The sequence below is a fragment of the Triticum aestivum genome, chromosome 6D (assembly GCF_018294505.1).
Source record: "Triticum aestivum cultivar Chinese Spring chromosome 6D, IWGSC CS RefSeq v2.1, whole genome shotgun sequence".
NCBI lineage: Eukaryota > Viridiplantae > Streptophyta > Magnoliopsida > Poales > Poaceae > Triticum > Triticum aestivum.
In genome coordinates, this window is record NC_057811.1 from 164,086,773 (window position 1) to 164,109,133 (window position 22,361).

Sequence of the window (22,361 nt, forward strand, 5' to 3'; positions counted from 1 at the left end):
AATAATGAAACGAGGATTTTTGGTTTAATTCTCCGAAAAAAATATTTCATATTAAAATATATGAGAGGAGAAAATATGACTTCTCCAAAATAATTGAAATATTGGAGGAAAATATTAAAATCAAATATTTGATTTTATTCGGATTTTTTTTGCAATTTTATTTGCATTAGAAAAATTGCACGTTTTCAAAACTGCATTTTTGGGCCAAGAAAATGTTCATCTCGTTCTAATTATTTTAATTAGTCGGTGAAAATTTGTTTTGGCATTTTTGGATTTTTATTTATTTTTCTACGATATTTTTCAGGTTCGGCGTAATTATTTAAAAAAAATCCTGACCGCGTCGACTGGGCCGAAGCCCAGCCGCCGGCCCATCTCCCCGCGCCCCGTCTCCCTCCTGGAGACCGAGACGAGCACGGCAGCGCCGCCGCCCGTGTCCCGCTCGACCCCGCCGCCCCTTGCCCCTCCCCCACGGCACCCCTCCCTCTCTTAAGTACCGCCCGACCGCCGCCCCTTTCCCTCACCCCGTTCCCCACCCCGAAGCCCGACGCCGAGCCGAAGCCCGACGCCGGAGCCGAGCCGCCGCTGCCACGGGAAGCCACCGCCGACGCCGCAGGACGCCGCCCCTCGTCGCCCGCCGCCGCCCCGACGACGCCCGCACCCCGCCGCCCTCGCCGCCCCGTCCAGACCCCGCCGGAGTGCCCCGTCGTGGTAGCCGAGACGCCTTCTGCTGTCCGGTTTTTTTAAAACCGTTCGGTTTATTTATTTTTCCGAAACCCTAGGTTTATTTTTTTATATAGATCGGTTTATTTGTTTCCTGTCGGTTTAGTTAGTGAGCGTTCGCCCGATCCATTCGTTTTAACGAACGTGTTCGTCGGTTAGTCGCAGTTAACGACGTCCGTTCGTTTAACTGTTCGTCAGTTTTCTTTTTCGACGGATTATCCGCGATATTCCAGATCGCGATTTCCGATCTGTTTTGCGTTTTAGTTTATCTTTTCGCTCGTTTATCGGAATCAGGCGATTCAAGCGCCTAGAGTTTCGTCTTGAAATTCTCTTTCCGTCTAACATACTCAAACAAGTTTTTGCTACTGTAAAATTTGACCTAGATCCAGATTGGTATACGAAGCTTGTTTCTTTCGCCGTTTGACTTTCGTTGCTTCATTTGATTTGATTCTTTTTGCAAACCGGAGTTCTTAAGTTGAACTTTCTGGTTAGATCTTTATTTGAGTTTTACCTGTGCATTAGATGAGTGCTTATTGTATGCTTGTTTGTTTGCGATAGAGTACCCGGAGTGCGCCGCTTGCTACTTCGAATCTCTAGGTTTCACGGATCATCAGCAAGGCAAGTAACACTTTGATCATACCTCTTTTACTACCCAGTTTTATTGCATTAGATGAACCCTCAAACATTGCATGTTTAGGATCTAATTAAACTGTGGGAATTGGGAAGTAGTTGAGGTAGTACCTATCACCTGTTTATAATCAAACCCTTGGGAGTTACTTCTATGTTCGCTCATATTGCTATGCTATGCTAGTAGACGTGGATTGGGTTTGAGTGTTACCATGACAGATGTGAGATTGTTAATTAATGGTTAACCTTAAGGTGGCAACTAAAACTCACATCTGGGTGGATTGAGGTACCTGGGTATTCCAGGATTGCCTGTTTTTCTATTGGACCGCCACCAGGTTCAAAGGGATCATGAGATTATTCGTGCTAGAAACTTCCGTGTGCAGCCACAAGCTATTATGGGCTCTAGAATAGTTGAGTAGGTTACATGATCTCTTGAAGAGGTGGGCTAGCAGATGTAGGGGAAAGTAGGTGTAACTGTCCACCCGGAGTAAAGAGTTGTTGTTTCTGAAAGACTGTGTCTCGGTCATGCGTTTCTCAAACATCATGTAGTGCGAGAATCAAGCGGAGGCGATCGAGTCTTGTGGGGAATAGTGCGCAAACCTCTGCAGAGTGTATAAACTAATCATGGTTAGCCGTGTCCCCGGTTATGGACATCTTGAGTATCTAGTACTTGGATTATCATGTGAATCTCATCATGTTACTTTAATTAATTTTGTTGGGTTTGATGATGATACTTAATTGGGATTGAGAATGTTGTCAACCATTCTCAATGTTTAACAACCACCATGATAGTTAAATAAAATTTATTCCTTTGTAGTAGGGAAAAATTGGCTTTTCGCAAAACTGTAACCATAGAGCCTTCTACCAGCCATATATGCATGTAGTATAGCATTATTATGTTCATTACTCTCTATGTGTTACATTGCCAGCATATTCCATGTGCTGACCCGTTTTCGGGCTGCAACGTTTCATGTTGCAGACTTTTCAGACGACGAGTAAGGTGCCTTAGGTCGTGGTCTTTTACTCAGTGATGCCGTTGGAGTTGATGGACTCACTTATCTTCCAAGTCTTCCGCTATTATCGTTTTAGATGGCCTTAAGCCATATTTGTCATACTTATTTCTCTCTTGAGATACTCGATGTAATAAGTGTGTGATTGCTACTCTGTTATAAATCCTCCAAGTACTGTGCATGTCAGCATTACTGATCCAGGGATGACACTGGTGCACGGTAGATCAGACTATTTGAGGTCTGGTCGCTACAAAGGTGGTATCAGAGCACACGCTGACTATAGGACACGACCACTAAGCTTAAACCCTAGAACACTACTCTCTTCTCATTTCTGACTCCTCTCCACTTTCTACTCTTTTAGGAATGGCGGATGCAAGGAAGAAGTTCATACAACCGGATGAAGATACACCTTTTGGACGACACTTGAAGGAAGTCACTAAGTACCTGAACATCGGAATACCAAGCTTCACCGGGACTTACAAAGCCACACTACCAGAAGAGGAGCGCTGGAAGATTCAAGTTCAAGTTCCAGGAAGGACGTTTACGCTAGTCACTGAGCCTATAGAGTTTTCCTTTGATGCACCAACCTGGAGTTTAGGAAAGAGCATGGCAGCCCACATCACTATGGCACGCATTGGAGAAGTTTACCACAAGGAGCTTAAGGATACTATTTATCAGATTTGTGGACGCCGAGATGAGCAATGGGAGATGATTAGCACCAAGAAGGATAGATCAATTGCAGCTTTCATCCAGGAGCAAAACCAACACATTCATCGCCAGGAGAACCAGATGTGCGCAGACATGATAGATCTGAAGAAGGCATTGACTAAGATCACGGAGTTGGAGGAAGAACTCAAGTCTACGCGCGATGGATATGAGGAGGAGATCACCACGTTGTTGGAGAAGAACGACGACCTGATAAAGAAGATCGGAGTATTCATGGGAGACCCAGCACCAGGAGGAGAAGACGATTCTACTTGCCCGGATAACTACATCATCATCGACGACACCGACTCGGACCCCAGTGAAGATGACTTTGTTGATGAAGCTGGAGCAGATATCATGGAGTCTTCGACCGATCAAAATTTCTAGTAGACCTCCATATCAGTAGTAGTATTCCCCCAAGTATATAGTATAGTCCGAGCACTTTGTAACGATAGTTAGATCGATTGTATGCCTTGTTTGATTGAGTGATATTGATTGTGTTTGTCTCATGAACATATGGGTAGTGTTTTCCCTCTAGACCTCATTCTATTCTAAATTCTCATTTTTCTAAACCTATCAGATGCCTCCGAGACGCGACACCGGATTTGTTTTCCCACCGGAGATCACTCAGTTGATTCAGCAGTAGAATGCCCTGATGTAAGTGTTAGTACAGAACCAAGGCAACAACAACAACAACAACAACAACCCACCACCACCACCTATTGATCACTTAGCCCGTTTCTTGAGGCTGAATCCGCCGGTGTTTTCCAGCAGCACCGAGCCGATTGTTGCAGATGATTAGCTCCGCAAAGTTGGAAGGGAGTTGACCACTGCAGGATGCACAGATGCGGAGAGAGTGCGTTTTGCCGCACATCAGCTTGATGGACCCACAACATCATGGTGGGAGAATTACACAACCACACACCCTATTGACACTGTCACATGGGACCAGTTTCAGCAAGCTTTCCGTACTGCCTATGTTCCAGCAGGAGCTATGGCTATGAAGAAGCGTGAGTTTCGCAACCTACGCCAAGGAGGACGCACCGTAGGCCAGTATGTGGAGGACTTTAGTAAGTTAGCACGTTATGCTCCAGATGACGTTGCTACAGATGCAGCCAAGCAGGAGAAGTTTCTGGAAGGACTGAATGATGAGCTGAGCATGTAGTTGATGGTAGCAACCTTCAACAACTACCAGGAGTTGGTAGATAGAGCTCTCATGATTGAAGGGAAGCAGCAGATTGAAAACCGTAAGAGGAAGTATGGACAAGGGAAGTACAATTCTGGAGCTCAGCAGAAGCCACGTTTTACCCCGAAATCGGGAGGACAGTTTCAGCATACCCATGGAGGAGGTAGTTCGCACAACCATAATGGCCCCAAGAATGGTAATGGGAATGGAGGAAGCAACGACCAGAACCGTACCAACCCTTGAACCCCAGTTAAGAGAGACCTGAGCCAAGTCACTTGCTTTAAGTGCCAGAAGACTGGACATTATGCCAATGAATGTCCTGAAGCCCAGAATGGAAATGGCAATGGAAGCTCTAGGAAGAAGCCGAACCCTTTCAACAAAGGACATGTGAACCACGTTAGCGTGGAGGAGGTTGAAGCACAGCCAGATGCAGTAATAGGTAAGTTTTTGGTTAAGTCATTTACTGCACTCGTTCTTTTTGATACTGGAGCATCGCATTCATACATATCAAGGGGATTTGTGGATAAGTTTAAGTTGCCCACCAAAGTTCTCAGAACACCTATGTTAGTAACCTCGCCAGGAGCAGAGTATATGGCAAGCCAAGGATGTTTTCAGATGCCATTGGCCATAGGTAGGCATGTTTTCCCCTCAGACCTAATAGTTTTGGAGTCGCAAGGATTGGATGTGATATTAGGCATGGATTGGTTATCGATGTATGGGGGAAACATCGATTGCGCCAGTAAGACGATTTTGCTTACCACCCCAGAAGGAAGAAGGATTAAGTATGTATCCCGACATATGCCGAAGAGGACTCACGTGAATTCCTTATCAGGAGTTGTACAGGAGGATGTATCAGTGGTGAAGGATTACCCGGATGTATTTCCAGAAGAGTTGCCAGGCATGCCACCAGATAGAGACATAGAGTTTTTGATTAAACTTTTGCCAGGCACAGGTCCGATATCTAAGAGACCGTACAGGATGCCCGCAAAGGATTTGGAGGAAATTAAGAAGCAGATTAAGGAGTTACTGGATAAAGGCTATATTCGCCCAAGTTCGTCACCTTTGGGGATCACCCGTACTTCTAGTAGAGAAGAAGGGATGGATCGTTAAGGATGGTTGTTGATTATCGAGGATTGAATGAAGTGACCATCAAAAATAAGTACCCACTACCGATGATCAATGATTTGTTTGACCGATTACAAGGAGCTAAGGTATTTTCCAAGATCGATCTACGATCAGGATACCATCAGTTGAAGATTCGAGAGCAGGATATACCTAAGACGGCTTTTACCACCAGGTATGGGCTGTATGAGTATACCGTTATGTCATTTGGCCTGACTAACGCACCTGCCTATTTCATGAACCTGATGAACAAGATGTTTATGGAGTTTTTGGATAAGTTCGTCGTAGTGTTCATTGATGACATTTTGGTTTACTCAAGGAACGAAGAGGAGCATAAGGGGCATTTGCGTTTGGTACTTGAGAAGCTCAGAGAATATCAGCTATACGCCAAGTTCAGCAAATGTGAGTTTTGGCTGAAGGAAGTTGGATTCCTCGGACACGTTATATCCGGAGAAGGAATAGCAGTAGACCCCACCAAAGTCGACACTGTGACAAACTGGGAATCGCCCGCATCAATTGGAGAAATCCGGAGTTTTCTAGGACTTGCAGGATACTACCGGAGGTTCATTGAGAATTTCTCGAGGATTGCTAAGCCCATGACAGAGCTGTTAAAGAAGGACACCAAGTTCAATTGGACTGAGGAATGTGAAGCTAGTTTCCAAGAGTTGAAGAAACGTTTGGTTACATCACCAGTGTTGATTCTGCCAGATCAACGCAAGGATTATGAAGTATATTGCGACGCTTCACGTCGAGGACTTGGAGCAGTGGTAATGCAGGAGGGAAGAGTTGTTTCATATGCTTCACGACAACTTAAACCCCATGAGAAGAATTATGCCACCCATGATTTGGAGTTAGCAGCCGTAGTACATGCGTTGAAGACATGGAGACATTTTCTCATCAGAAATCACTATGAGGTGTACACGGATCACAAGAGTTTGAAGTACATTTTCATGCAAAAGGAGTTGAATCTCAGGCAAAGGAGATGGTTGGAGCTCATTAAGGATTATGATATGAGATTGCATTATCACCCCGGGAAGGCTAACATAGTAGCTGATGCATTGAGCCGCAAGAGCCATGTCAACACACTCATGACCGGAGAGTTACCGAAATTATTAGCCGAGGATCTTCGCGAGCTATGTTTGGAGATAGTTCCAAGAGGCTATTTAGCAATGTTGGAGATTCAGTCTACCTTGATGGAAAAGATCAGTGAAGCTCAGAAGACAGACAAGGAGATTGCAGAAATAAAGGAAAGGATGAGTAAAGGAAAAGCCAAGGGATTTCGTGAGGATGAGCACGATACCTTATGGTTTGAGGACCGCGTTTATGTGCCCAATGATCCGGAGATCAGGAAGTTGATCTTGCAACAGGCCCATGATTCACCGTATTCGATTCACCCAGGAAATACCAAGATGTATTTGGATTTGAAGGATACTTTATGGTGGACCGGAATGAAGAAGGATATTGCAGAGTATGTAGCAGTTTGTGATGTATGTCAGAGAGTGAAGGCAGAGCATCAGAAGCCAGCAGGATTGCTACAGCCATTGCCGATACCCGAATGGAAATGGGATAAACTAGGCATGGATTTTATCACGGGATTGCCCAGGACTCGTTCAGGCTATGACTCAATATGGGTCGTAGTCGATCGTTTGACGAAAGTAGCTCATTTCGTCCCAGTGAAGACCACTTACACTAGTGCTAAGTGGGCAAAGATATACATGACCAGGAACATATGTCTGCATGGAGTTCCGAGGACCATTGTATCAGATAGAGGAACCCAGTTTACTTCAAAGTTTTGGAATCAGTTACACGAAACTTTGGGTACCAGGCTAGAGTTCAGTACAGCCTTTCATCCACAGACAGACGGACAGACCGAGAGAGTCAATCAGATTTTGGAAGAGATTTGATTAAAGAGTCTGAACGGAAAGTGAAGTTGATTCGCGATAGGCTCAAGGTAGCCCAATCCAGGTAGAAGAGTTATGCGGATTCAAAACGCAAGGAGACAGTTCACGAAGTCGGAGACAGACTTTATCTTCGTGTATCACCACTTAGAGGAGTGAAGCGCTTTGGAGTTAAAGGAAAGTTAGCGCCACGTTTTGTAGGACCATACAAAGTTTTGGAGAGTATGGGAGAAGTTGCTTACAAGCTGGAATTGCCTGAAGGATTGTCAGGAGTTCATGATGTATTTCACGTTTTCCAGTTGAAGAAGTGCCACGCGGAGAGGGCCGAGATACCACTGAGAGATACAGTGCCACTGGAAGCGATACAGTTGGAAAGTGACTTGACCTATGAGGAGAAACCAGTTAAGATTCTTGAGTATGCCAGCCGAGTCACCCGCAGCAAGGTTAGCAAGTTTTGCAAAGTTCAGTGGAGTCACCATGCCGAGGACGAAGCCACCTGGGAGCGAGAGGAAGATCTACGGAAGAACCACTCTCACCTATTTCCTAGCCAACCCGAATCTCGAGGGCGAGATTCATCTTAAGGGGGGAGGTTTTGTAACATCCCAAATTTTCAATTTGGAATGTTATACATTAGATCATCATTGCATAGCATATTTTATTGCATTTTGGCAAAATCCTCGAAAATCGTAAGCAACTCAAGGACCCTCGGAGAGAGTTGGGGATTTTTCGCGGTTTCATATTTGATTTTTATCAAATAATGAAACGAGGATTTTTGGTTAAATTTATTTTTCTCTCCGAAAAATATATTTCATATTAAAATATATGAGAGGAGAAAATATGACTTCTCCAAAATAATTGAAATATTGGAGGAAAAATATTAAAATCAAATATTTGATTTTATTCGGATTTTATTTGCAACTTTATTTGCATTAGAAAAATTGCATGTTTTCAAAACTGCATTTTTGCGCCAAGAAAATGTTCATCTCGTTCTAATTATTTTAATTAGACGGTGAAAATTTGTTTTGGCATTTTTGGATTTTTATTTATTTTTCTACGATTTTTTTTAGGTTCGGCGAAATTATTAAAAAAATCCCGAGCGCTCCGACTGGGCCGAAGCCCAGCCGACGGCCCATCTCCCCGTCTCCCTCCTAGAGACCGAGACGAGCACGGCAGCGCCGCCGCCCGTGTCCCGCTCGACCCCGCCGCCCCTTGCCCCTCCCCCACGGCACCCCCTCCCCCTCTTTAAGTACCGCCCGACCGCCGCCCCTCTCCCTCACCCCGTTCCCCACCCCGAAGCCCGACGCAGGAGCCGAGCCGCCGCCGCCATGGGAAGCCACCTCCGACGCCGCAGGACGCCGCCCCTCGTCGCCCGCCGCCGCCCCGACGACGCCCGCACCCCGCCGCCCCGTCCAGACCCCGCCGGAGTGCCCCGTCGAGGTAGCCGAGCCGCCGTCCGCTCTCCCTTTTTTTTAAACCGTTCGGTTTTTTCCGAAACCCTAGGTTTATTTTTTATATAGATCGGTTTATTATTATTTTTTCCTGTCGGTTTAGTTATTTAGTGAGCGTTCGCCTGATCCGTTCGTTTTAACGAACGTGTTCGTCAGTTAGTCGCAGTTAACGAACGACCGTTCGTTTAACTGTTCGTCAGTTTTCTTTTTCGACGGATTATCCGCGATATTCCAGATCGCGATTTCCGATCTGTTTTTCGTTTTAGTTTATCTTTTCGCTCGTTTGTCGGAATCAGGCGATTCAAGCGCCTAGAGTTTCGTCTCGAAATTCTCTTTCCGTCTCAAACAAGTTTTTTCTACTGTAAAATTTGACCTAGATCCAGATTGGTAACGAAGCTTGTTTCTTTCGCCGTTTGACTTTCGTTGCTTCGTTTGATTTGATTCTTTTTGCAAACCGGAGTTCTTAAGTTGAACTTTCTGGTTAGATCTTTATTTGAGTTTTACCTGTGCATTAGATGAGTGCTTATTGTATGCTTGTTTGTTTGCGATAGAGTACCCGGAGTGCGCCGCTTGCTACTTCGAATCTCTAGGTTTCACGGATCATCAGCAAGGCAAGTAACACTTTGATCATACCTCTTTTACTACCCAGTTTTATTGCATTAGATCAACCCTCAAACATTGCATGGTTAGGATCTAATTAAACTGTGGGAATTGGGAAGTAGTTGAGGTAGTACCTATCACCTGTTTATAATCAAACCCTTGGGAGTTACTTCTACGTTCGCTCATATTGCTATGCTATGCCAGTAGACGTGGATTGGGTTTGAGTGTTACCATGACAGATGTGAGATTGTTAATTAATGGTTAACCTTAAGGTGGCAACTAAAACTCACATCTGGGTGGATTGAGGTACCTGGGTATTACAGGATTGCCTGTTTTTCTTTTGGACCGCCACCAGGTTCAAAGGGATCATGAGATTATTCGTGCTAGAAACTTCCGTGTGCAGCCACAAACTATTATGGGCTCTAGCATAGTTGAGTAGGTTACATGATCTCTTGAAGAGGTGGGCTAGCAGATGTAGGGGAAAGTAGGTGTAACTGTCCACCCGGAGTAAAGAGTTATTGTTTCTAAAAGATTGTGTCTCGGTCATCCGTTTCTCAAACATCATGTAGTGCGAGAATCAAGCGGAGGCGATCGAGTCTTGTGGGGAAAAGTGCACAAACCTCTGCAGAGTGTATAAACTAATCATGGTTAGCCGTGTCCCCGGTTATGGACATCTTGAGTATCTAGTATCTGGATTATCATGTGAATCTCATCATGTTACTTTAATTAATTTTGTTGGGTTAATGATGATACCTAATTGGGATTGAGAATGCTGTCAACCATTCTCAATGTTTAACAACCACCATGATAGTTAAATAAAATTTATTCCTTTGCTGTAGGGAAAAATTGGCTTTTCGCAAAACTGTAACCATAGAGCCTTCTACCAGCCATATATGCATGTAGTATAGCATTATTTTGTTCATCACTCTCTATGTGTTACATTGCCAGCATATTCCATGTGCTGACCCATTTTCGGGCTGCAACGTTTCATGTTGCAGACTTTTCAGACGACGAGTAAGATGCCTTAGGTCGTGGTCTTATACTCAGTGATGCCGTTGGAGTTGATGGACTCACTTATCTTCCAAGTCTTCCGCTGTTATTGTTTTAGATGGCCTTAAGCCATATTTGTCATACTTATTTCTCTCTTGAGATACTCGATGTAATAAGTGTGTGATTGCTACTCTATTATAAATCCTCCAAGTACTGTGCGTGTCAGCATTACTGATCCAGGGATGACACTGGTGCACGGTAGATCAGACTATTTGAGGTCTGGTCGCTACACTCCGTCTGCCTTCCGGTGAAAAACCAAACACTAGTTCCGGCGGTGACTGCCTCTGGCCTCGCCTATCGCGGACGAGTGGGGGCATGGCGGACGTGGTGAGAGCGAGGATAAGTGGTGAGCGATGTCAGGCCGGTGGGGGCTTATGAGGATAGGGCGAGTTGGGTCACGCTGCCACCTTAGAAGGCTAGGAAACAATACTTATTGGCGGAAGGTAGCGCGACGGTCATCAGAATTCGATGCATAATTAAGCAGGCATGGCTTAGCACGCCAGCTTGCCGTGGAAAACTAGAGAAACTGAAATTCTGACTATGTTGTCCTGTCCCGTCCGTGCTGGGTCGCACGCCGGCATGACGGTCAAACGAGTGCACTCGAATCATCTCCCTCCTTGTCAATAATGATTCCACGGATTTAAAAGGCCCACAACAATTAAAGCGCATCTTTTTTGCATCAGTTAGCTGCCGTAATTACGGCCGGCTGCATGCAGGCACTCAAAATCTCTCGTAGCCAGTACGCGGAGCAGCATGCAACGAGTCGCAGCCGAGGGCATTAGTTGATGAACTTTAGCTGGGAGATAAGGCATTTGTGATTGTTTTCGCTGGCAGTTTCTTCAGATTCGCATGGCATTTTCTTCAGAGCAGCTTGTCAGTTTCTTCAGAGGAAGGCATTTTTATTCAAAAAACTGCCACTTCGGATCTTGCGTCGCAACTAAAACTGCCAGGAGCGCATTAGTAGGCTAGCTAGTGATCGATCAGTAACTTGTAAACACTGAGCGAACAGATATAAGGAACTGTTAATGCATCTCAATGATTCACAGATCATATACAAATATGTAGCTCCAAAAGCAAAGATCAGCCACAACTAAAACCAACTAGTAAGATTCCCATACATAAGATCAACATGTTAATGCATCTCAATGATTCACAGATCATATACAAATATGTAGCTCCAAAAGCAAAGATCTAGAAAAAACATATGTTCTTCCTACTAACATGGATGCTTCTCTTGGCCAACATTCAGTACAGACTAAAAGACAAATTTGTTTGTGAAGTCTACAATTCCACTTGCAAACGTAAGTGGGTTCACCAACAGCTGGAACCATGAGAACGAACCACACATGATGGAGGAACATCCACTGCAATATGATTTGATCTTCTCTTGATCACACGGCGAGACTATTTTCGGAATACAAACTTTAACTTAGGCAAAATGATGCCCATTGTATAATCAGACCAAAGCAATGAAGCACCTAGTGTTGGCCAATAAATAGTACAGTACTACTTTTCTGCAGCTTATGAAGTGACTATCCAATCTTTCTGTGTCTATTTTCAAATGGCACTGCATGCAGTGACTATACTATTCTCTTGTGCAGTTCAACCAAAATTGCGGTCACTTTGTGTGTTTGCCAAATAGCAACGGGCAGACATCTCTGTCTGCACAAATATCAAGCAGCTAGTAAACATATACCCCACCTTGTATTTTTGGTTTAAACATGTCTCTTCCGCTTAGCATCTGTCATGTTTTGCACTGAACAATTTGATACAGTCGTGTTTTGCTCTGGACAATTTCATACTGAATTGATTTGCTTGTTCAGAGCAGACATATAGCGCCTATTCTTCATCAGACCAAGGATATCCATATTCACAGAAATTGAGCATCCAGTCATTGAATCTTGTCCTGCACCTCCAATGTAGGTCCACCCTGCCAATAAATTCACATGCAACCCACTAGTATTACTATCTAATGGCAGTACAAAAAGAGTAGCAAGATAGTAGCAAACCATGTACCTTCTTAATGAACAGCTTATAGTGCCACCAATTGGATATAAAGGTTTGGAAGAAAACATGCTCCTAATGTTGAACCAGTTGGACTTTTTGTGCAGTTCCACTAAAATCGAGCATCCCTGTTTGCATAGATATTGAAAGTGTGATTACTATAAAAGTGGCACTAGTTGAAGCATAGACTCACAAATATAAGCATTCCAATTTCTTAATGGGAAAAGGTAGCAAGACTGTTTCTAACCACCTGTTTGAAGGAATAAATAAGGCAACAACGGCTGATGTCAGAAAGGCATATATAGTTCTTTCTGAAAGAATGATTGATTCCTGACCTTTCCTCTTCTTTTAAGCATATTTTGTGCAGTTCAACTAAAATAAAATACCATCACCGCCTTGACAATCCAGTGACACTGTAACAAAAGGAAATGACTTAACATTACATCGTGATGTCAGGTATGTAGTCGACATGCATTAGAGACAAACTTACAGACCTCCTCCGATAACATAATGAACATTAATTTTATCAAAGGTGTGACTAGCTTTACCGGGATAATTTGAGTGAACTCTACACCCTCTGTTCCTTAATATAAGACGTTTTCGCGGTTCAATTTAAAGTACCCAAACGTCTAGTATTTAGAAAAATAGGTAGTAGTTTTCTTGAGCACATATCTGGGAAAGCTTGCCACACTTTATTTATGTCCATACGCTAAAGCAACACCATTCGAATACTACAAATATACACTAATCCAGTGGCTAGTGCAACAGTAGAGTAGTTATTTTATTACAGGGTATAGTACAATGGTTTTACTGAACATATTTCAATAAACTCTAGCACTGGAAGATTTCTATAGGAATTAACAATACAAAATGTAAAGGTAACAAGTTTCAGCATTGGTATACTAGCTGTGCATGAGCATTAAACCAAATACAAAAGTCTGAAGGTAACTAGCATTATTAACTAATGAAAGTATAAAAAATTGCAAACCATGTACCTGCAAGGTAAATATCATTTCGAACTCGGGGGGGGGGGGGACCTTAAAAATTGCTATCCCAATCTTGATAATCGATCAAACATAAAAACTTGATCGAACGTATCAAGAGAACAGCCGGAGGAGGAGGTGCCCCCTCTTCACCTTTCCTCTTGTCTTCATAATTTTTTGTGCAGTTTAACCAAAATAAAATGACATCGGCGCCTTGGCATTTTGGTGACACTGTACAAAAAAATAACTTATCTCATGAAAGTGAGGTATGTAATCTATAATCATTAACAGTGCAAAAATCGGAAGGTAGTAACAAATTTCATCGTTGGTATATTGGCTGTGCAACAGCATTAGAATGCCTTAGCTGAAAAATCTTTAATACATCCACAATCAACAGCTAACCCTGAAATAATCCAGTGACATTAAATGGCATTGCTTAAATTTATCGATGGTTAACTCAAGAGGCCATCGCGCAATTCATGAACCTTTGGAATGAGTTGCAGCCGATCCAACTCACTCGGGCTCAAGATTATTCACTAACCTGGAGATGGACAAACGATGGTCAGTTTTCCTACAGCTCGGCGTACGCTGCCACTCTTACTGCCAACATTAGGCCACCTTATGCGAAGCTGGCCTGGAGCTCGGATGCCCCTCCCAAATGTCAGTTCTTTGTCTGGTCGGCTGCTCAAGATCGATGTCTAACGGCGGATAACCTTGCTAAGCGAGGGTGGCCCCATAATCCGCTGTGTCTGCTATGTCTACAAGAGCCTGAAACTGCTACCCACCTGCTTACTTCTTGCTCTTTTGCGAAGGAAGTCTGGCACCTGACACTCTGCAAGCTGAACATGTGCCCGGCTATGGCGGTAGTTCATGACGATTCCCTAGTTAGCTGGTGGCAGCGAACAAATGCTTCCATGGGAAAGGAAAGAGCAAAATCTTCGAGATCAATTTTGGCCCTGGTTTGGTGGAACCTCTGGAAAGAAAGAAATGATAGAACATTCAGAAATATTTCTTGTCACCCCACACAACTGTTTCTGAAGATTCAAGTCGAAGCAAAGGACTGGGTTGACGCTGGGCGTAAGCGTGCAATGGCTCTTGTAGAGCGCCCCTAGAACTAGACTGATGTACTTCTGATGTATCTCTAACCCCAATCCTCCTTCTCTAATCTTGTTTTTGTAACTGTTTATTTCTTCTATACGCAATGAAAAGCAGTGGCCCTGCCTTTTCGTCAAAAAAAAATTTATCGGTGGCATTAGACTGAGTGCGGCATTAGTTAAATGTGGCATCACTTTAGCAGTAGCATAGAGTGGTGAGGGACGTATGGTTGCCCAGGGCAACAAATATCCAGGAAGCATATGTGGATTACGTCCCATTTTTGTTCTCTTTAGCCACCTTTTTCCTATGTGAGGACAACAAACCGATCAACCTGGTCATTCTCAATTGCGTTGTCATGCCTTTCTACCCTTCTTCAACCAAGAGACACGAGACTCGTTCCTTAGCTACTGATTTTCCCCTTTTCAACCTAGATGCTGGTTCGATGCCTACTCTCTTGGACAGTACGGTCTCCCTTCCTTTCCTTATTCAACCCAGACATGGATTAGTCTGCATGAAGTAGGGTTTCCTTTAATAGTGCAAATTAAGGTTTTCGTCTGCGTGACCAGCAGAGCAGAGGACAGGAAATTGGGAAGATGGTGGAGTGGAAAAAGATCCACATGCAGCGACGTGGCAGATGGTCCAATAGAACAAGGGTATAGTTCGAAAATAGGTAGCATACCTGAGGGTCGGCGGGAAGTGGCTTCGCTCGTGGTCATCGTCCTCCGCACGCACTACGGAAGCGAGCTTGGGGACGGAGGCCATCCCGCGTGGGTGCTAGGTCTGAGAGGACGGCCTTGTCGTCAGTGCGTGACCTCGCTCGCCGACGACGAGTGCGTCAATGCTGCACGTCCTTTTCTTCCCCGGCGGATATGTGACCACCGGTGAGGAGGGAGAGAGAGGCCGTCTTTTTTAGATCTGGAGAGAGGGTGATAGTGTGAGAAGCAAGTGGGCAGCCCTTAGCAAGAAAGCTCTGAAGCTCCAGCCTATATATCTTTTTTATACTACTAATACTAGAGGTGGAGTAGTGGTAGAGTAGTTTATATTTTCTCTGCAAACAGTACCAGTTAGTCGTGCTTCAAAACTAAACGGCACGCCATTAAAAAAATAAAGTTGAGAAATAATGCGGCACTTCAGGCCAACACGGCCAGATCACATTTTGCACGATAAATTACACACCATGTTTCGTTGACATGTGGTCCCGTTCCAACATGTCAGTGAGATGATGGCGAGTCCTTTTGTACAATTTCCGAAAGGACGTGTAGGCCGGGGCGCCTCTTCGTGTACCGTGGCAAACTGGCAACCGTCCACCGACTCTTCGCCTTTCCCACTCGATTTGGAACTCCTATCGCACGCTCTTCCTCCCTCCTCCATTTGCCTTCACCCTTCCTTCTGCCATTCTTCGATCGTCTTCTCCATGGAGGGAACAAGCCGGAAACGACCCCGTTATTCTTGCCCTGATCTGAAAGATGATGTGGTGGAGGAACTCATTGATCGGTGCGACATCATCACCTCGGCTAGCATGGCAGGTTCGTTCAAGCCCATTCTCAACTCAACTAATAACATCATTACAAGGAACCCAAGGGTCCAGGAGCGGTTTGATCTCCCTTATCTTCTTTGCTATAAGCCTGTTCGCATGGGCACGGACGACGGAGGCCTCGCCTTGTGCAAGTTGATGCCACTTGATAATGATACGTGTGATGTCAAGATGCCATCGCTTAAGGGTAAGGCCTGGGCTGGTGCAAATGGAGATTGGGTTGTTTATATTGGGTACAATTGCGAGTGGGAACTTGTGAATGTGTACACTCGTCAGCGGATTCCACTTCCAAAAATCTCAGAGTGCCCTGAGGTTTAGCACACAGATGATCTACGTACGTTCAAATACGATCATGGTGACTATCGTCTACTGAAGATAGAAATTTTTCGAGTTCCCAACCGCTCTTGGAATTACAAGAACTATGAAGTTGTTGCTATCTTCGACAAGCTTGTTGCCATGCTTACTCATTCCATGGTTCGTCGTCCATGGATATTGCTCAAAAATCAGTTTCTGCACACGGATGAGTACTGTGATGCAATTGAATACGAGGATCTTGTGTTTGCTGCCACCACTCGTGGCACTGTTTTTGCATGGGATCCTCGTAGTTTCGGCACGTTTGTCTTCCACCGTAATTATAATTGTTTCATCCACATGCATGCGGGTTAGCAAGTTTCCCTTTAGTAATTAACCTTCTTCTTGTGTTTCCAAGGTCCTGTGAACATTCCACCACCTATACTTGAAAAAATTTATAAGCAAGGGGGAGATGACGATGGTGATGATCACGAGCATGAGGAGGAGCAGGACTTATATACTCAGTGGCGCCTGGCAACTAATTCCGATGGATCACCTCTTCTTGTTTGTATACAGTGCACTCAGATTGTTACTACTGAGGAAGCAGGTGTTGTCTCCCATGGTCGCCCTCTCCAGACCTATTCCAACACCCGTTGCATGGTATTCAGGATGGATACTAGTGTGCTAGCGCCAACACCTTTTCCCTGGTTCAGTTTTGATAGTCTTGGAGAAAACTCGCTCTTCCTTGGACCAAACTATCCAATGATGGTGAAAGGCGATCCAGCTGCTGTTGACACAACATTACTACCATTTATGAGAAGCAACTGTATCTATACCTCGGACATTTCGGTGGTTCCCTACCCTGGTCCTGATATATGCTGCTTCAGCCTGGATGATCAGTCCTGCGTTGCTCTCGGTATTAACAATAGCTGGCCCTTCCCAGAGCACCTATGGTTCAAAGCAAGCGTTTCCAACGCCGAGGATTGGTTGAGCTGAAGTTCATTTCATTGCTTGTTATTTTTTGTGTGATGAAAACTTTAGTATTTGCTAGAATGTTTTGTTGGAAATAATCTATAATCCAACATGTATCCTCGTTGTCGTTGTGTGTTGATGACTTGTTGTATGTAATGAATGGTACATTTGCAAATGCATGTCATAGACTCAATTTATGAATGGTTTTTGAGTCACTTCTTGGAGTGTGAGTACCATAGTAGTATAGCCAGCATCCGGTTAGTATATGAAGTTGCCACATCACATAGAGCCAACCTAATATTGGAGTATGCTAGCCCTCCACCGGCACGCCGCTTCAAATGGCGGAGGAAGTGAGAGGTCGCGTCACCTTGTGTCCAGATCTGAGATGCCACGTGTATCAGATGAATGACTCCAAGTTCGACCACCGTGATGCTAGGTGCGAGCCAAGGAACACTGTTGGAGAGACCCCCCTCATAATTTTCCTACATTGGTCGTTTGATTCATAGGATAGAATGCTATAGGATTTTTTTCCTATGTAATCATGTTTTAATTGGCAATCTAGCATCCACTCCAACTTTTGTTTCACTTCCTTTGTTCCTACAAAGAGAGTACTTGCTCTAAATGATGTGTCGCTGCAAGAGCCGCCTATATTAATTAACCATGCTCTAAAAAGGTGGACCAGCTTTGGCTATAGTAGTACTGTACTAGGTTAGTAGGTGAGCTTGCGCTTGGCTCTTCTCCTCTTCCGGAAGTCGAACAATAATGATGGTACTACAGTAGTACTTCTGGCAATCTGACACCAAATGAACTGCTGCACATCCACCGCTTGTAAGCAAAAGTTTCTCCTCGTGCTGCGAGCCACCGCGCACGCGTTGGCGAGGGAGAAGGTGTAGTAAGCAAGCTTCTTGTCATTCTGCGAGTTGACGGGACACATCAAAGTTATTTGTTAGTACTCTCTTCAAAAAGGGCCGACCATGTCCATGGCTACCATCCCGTGCTCTTTCATTGAGTACGTGCACTATTCACGTGCCATCGAGGAGAAAAAATATTGCGTAGTACTAGGTGCCATCGAAGTGCACGACTCACTTACGCACTGCATATCTCCATTTTCTTGCATGACACGCCACCTTGATGCTAGATTTCCCGCGTGCCATGGAGGCATATAGTATGTTTCTGTAAAATGGAGGCCCGCGTGTCGGCAAAAGGATGAACAAAGCTCATGTCTTAAATGAAAGAGTGGAAGAACATAGATTCCCGACGAACGAGAAGAAGCAACAAACCTCGGGGTGGAGCGTCTGCACTCATAATATTTTATATTATTCAGCGATATAAGATCAACCAAATCTCTCCACGTTCCTATAACATTCTATAGTATGAGAATAACTTTGAACGTAAGCCATTGATTCACTCTATCCAATGGTCATAGTTGGAAAATCCAAACAAAACCAAGCATTGGATCAACTATTTTTTCGAGATCAACTCTTTTAGCACTTAACCGCCTGCCCACCTAGCCCACCTATATATCCGCTCACGTGTGATGACCACAGGAGCTATCCACTCATATTGTATGTTAAAAAAATAAAGGTCGATAACTAATGCGGCACCTCGGGCCAATGCGGCCAGATCGCATTTTGCACGAGAAATTACACACCATGTTTCGTTGACATGTGGTCCCGTTCCAACATGTCAGTGAGACGACGGCGAGTCCTTTTGTACAATTTCCGAAAGCACAGGTAGGCCGGGGTGCCTCTTCGTGTACCGTGGCAAACTGGCAACCGTCCACCGACTCTTCGCCTTTCCCTCTCGATTTGGAACTGCTGTCGCACGCTATTCCTCCCTCCTCCATTTGCCTTCACCCTTCCTTCTGACATTGTTTGATCGTCTTCTCCATGGAGGGAAAAACAAGCCCGAAACGACCCCGTTATTCTTGCCCCGATCTGAAAGATGAGGTGGGGGGAACTCATTGATCGGTGCGACGTCATCACCTCGGCTAGCATGGCAGGTTCGTTCAAGAACATTCTCGACTCAACTAATAACATCATTACAAGGAACCCAAGGGTCCAGGAGTGGTTTGATCTCCCCTATCTTCTTCGCCGTGACCCTGCTGACTGGCGCGGGGACGAGGGAAGCCTCGCCTTGTGCAAGTTAATGCCGCTTGATAATGATACGTATGATGTTAAGATGCCATCGCTTGAGGGCAAGGCTTGGGCAGGCGCAAATGGAGATTGGGTTGTTTATATTGGGTACAATTGCGAGTGGGAACTTGTGAATGTGTACACTCGTCAACCGATTCCACTTCCAAAAATCTCCGAGTGCCCTGAGGTTGAGCACACAGATGATCTACGTACGTTCAAATATGATCATGGTGACTGTCGTCTATGGAAGATAGCAATTTCTCGAGTTCCCAACCGCTCTTGGAATTACAAGAACTATCAAGTTGTTGCTATCTTCGACAAGTTTGTTGCCGTCCTTCGTGGTTCATCTGGATGGATATTGCTCAAAAATCACTTTCTATACACGGATGTGTACTGTGATGCAATTGAATACGAGGGTCTCGTGTTTGCTACCACCACTCGTGGCACTGTTTTTGCATGGGATCCTCGTAGTTTCGGTACGTTTGTCTTCCACCGTAATTATAATTGTTTAATCCACATTCATGCGAGTTAGAAAGTTTCCCTTCTCTAATAATTAACCTTCTTCTTGTGTTTCCATGGTCTTGTGAACATTCCACCACCTATACTTGAAATTTTTTATAACCAAGGGGGAGATGACGATGGTGATGATCACGAGCATGAGGACGAGCAGGGCCCGTATGCTCACTGGCGGCTGGCAACTAATTCCAATGGATCACCACTTCTTGTCTGTATACAGCGCACTGCTGATGTTACTACTGAGGGAGCAGGTGTTGTCTCCCATGGTCGCACTCTCTGGACCTATTCCAACACCCATTGCATGGTATTCGGGATGGATACTAGTGTGCTAGCACCAGCACCTTTTCCCTGGTACAGTATTGATAGTCTTGGAGCAAACTCGCCCTTCCTTGGACAAAACTATCCAATGATGGTGAAAGGCGATCCAACTGCTATTGACACAACGTTACTACCATTTATGAGAAGCAACTGTATCTATACATCGGACATTGCGGTGGTTCCCTACCCTGGTCATGATATAGTAGGCCGCTTCAGCCTTGATGATCAGTCCTGCGTTGGTCTCGAGATTGACAGTAGCTGGCTCTTCCCAGAGAATCGCTTGTGGTTCAAAGCAAGCGTTTCCAACGCCGAGGATTGGTTGAGTTGAAGTTCATTTCATTGCTTGTTATTTGTTGTGTGATGAAAACTTTAGTATTTATAATGTATCCTCGTTGTCGTTGTGGGTTGATGACCTGTTGTATGTAATAAAATGATATGCCTGTGATAAACTTACTAAATTTATGAATGGCTTTCGAGTCGCTTCTCTGAGTGGGTGCTGCGACTAGGCAAAAAAATATTTTCCGAATACATAATTGTACGTGCATTGCAACAGGTTATCGGATGAGGACAATCAACAATAGTACACTATTTCTACTAGCTTCACATGCTGCACTATCTCTACGTCTACGTACGTAATACAACAAGTTTTAAACTTGAGACCAGCCACCCATCCTCGCAAAGAACACTTTTTAACCTAGCACAGACTCCAGGAAATTTGGCCACAGTGTGAGGTGGGCCATATGTTAATGTGTTCACTGTACGTAACTAGCACCTCGAATCCTCGATACTACTACTATAAGTAGTAGGAGTAGTAGGGTGGCATGGGCCAGAACAAGCATTCACGTCCAGGAGTACAGCACACGCCACCAGCACGACTTCCATCTGACACCATATTTCTTGGAGTCCGTGCTACAACAATCTCTTCAACCTCGTCGTTTCTCTAACTCAGCCATCATGCGGCGGGCGAGGTGGGGGTTTGCCGATAGTCGGTTTCCTCAACTGCGGTCCCACTTGTAAGGCCAACTCCAACGCACAACCCCAAATGGACCTCCGTTTTGCCCGGATTCTGTCTGTTTGGGTAGGGCAATGGGGTCGTGTCCGGGCCTTTTCTCGGATGCGGTGGTCGTGCGCCGAACGCGCGGACGCATCCCGGCCGCGTACATTTTTCTTTGCAAACACATATCTTTTTTTTCATCATTGATTTTTTGGTACATGGAAATACAAAACCAAAATTTTGACTAGAAAAACAAGAACCACAAGAATACATTTTAGAAGATATCCAACTTCCATAACTGCTCCTGTAAGTTGGATTAGTGCCTTCTCGATACATTCATTGTTGATCTCGGAGGCTCGATCCTCCGTGCTTCTTTCTTCTTCGAGTGTAAAGAAGTAGACGTGTCTAGCCTCTATTATATCAACAAGTGCACTAGTCTCATCTCTAGCGTCTATGCTAGCTAAAAGTGCTAGAACATCTACTAAATTGCGCTCTATCAGTATATGGTTGTACTCTTCTTCCCAATACCAAAACTTGCATCCATTGTACACAATAAAATTTTAAGTTAGCACAACTAGTCTAATCCGAGAGCACAACCGAAGATTTGGTCGATTTCTTCCTCCTTTTGCCGACACGTGGGACATCCAGCATCCAGGTCGTGTCATGCAAGAAAATAGAGTGGTAGTTGAAGCCACGTGATGTGCATCTTGGGTTAAACTGTAAATAGAATCTTACTACTCTTGAGTAACTCCAAAAGTGGCCACCGAAGATCTTTATTGGATTTGTTTTTCATCACCAGCGCGTCGAGGTGAAAGATGTGCAGGTTCAGTGGGTCCTCTTGCGTTTTAACTGACATGTGGGACCGCATATGAGCAAACAGATGATGAGCTCCGCGCGTCTGCTGACTGGCTGAGAAGAGAGATAGAGGAGGGTTGAGCACGGACTCCAGGAAATTTGTTCTACGTAACCAGTACCTCGATATAGTGGGGTGGCATGGGCCATAACTAGCATTCATGTCTAGCAGTACGGCACACGCCACCCACATGAGTCCCATTCGACACCAATTTTCTCTGAGTCCGTGCTACAGCCATCTCTTCTCCCTCCTGTTTTCTGAGCCATCGCGCGGTGGGCGGGGTGGGGGTGTGCCGATAGT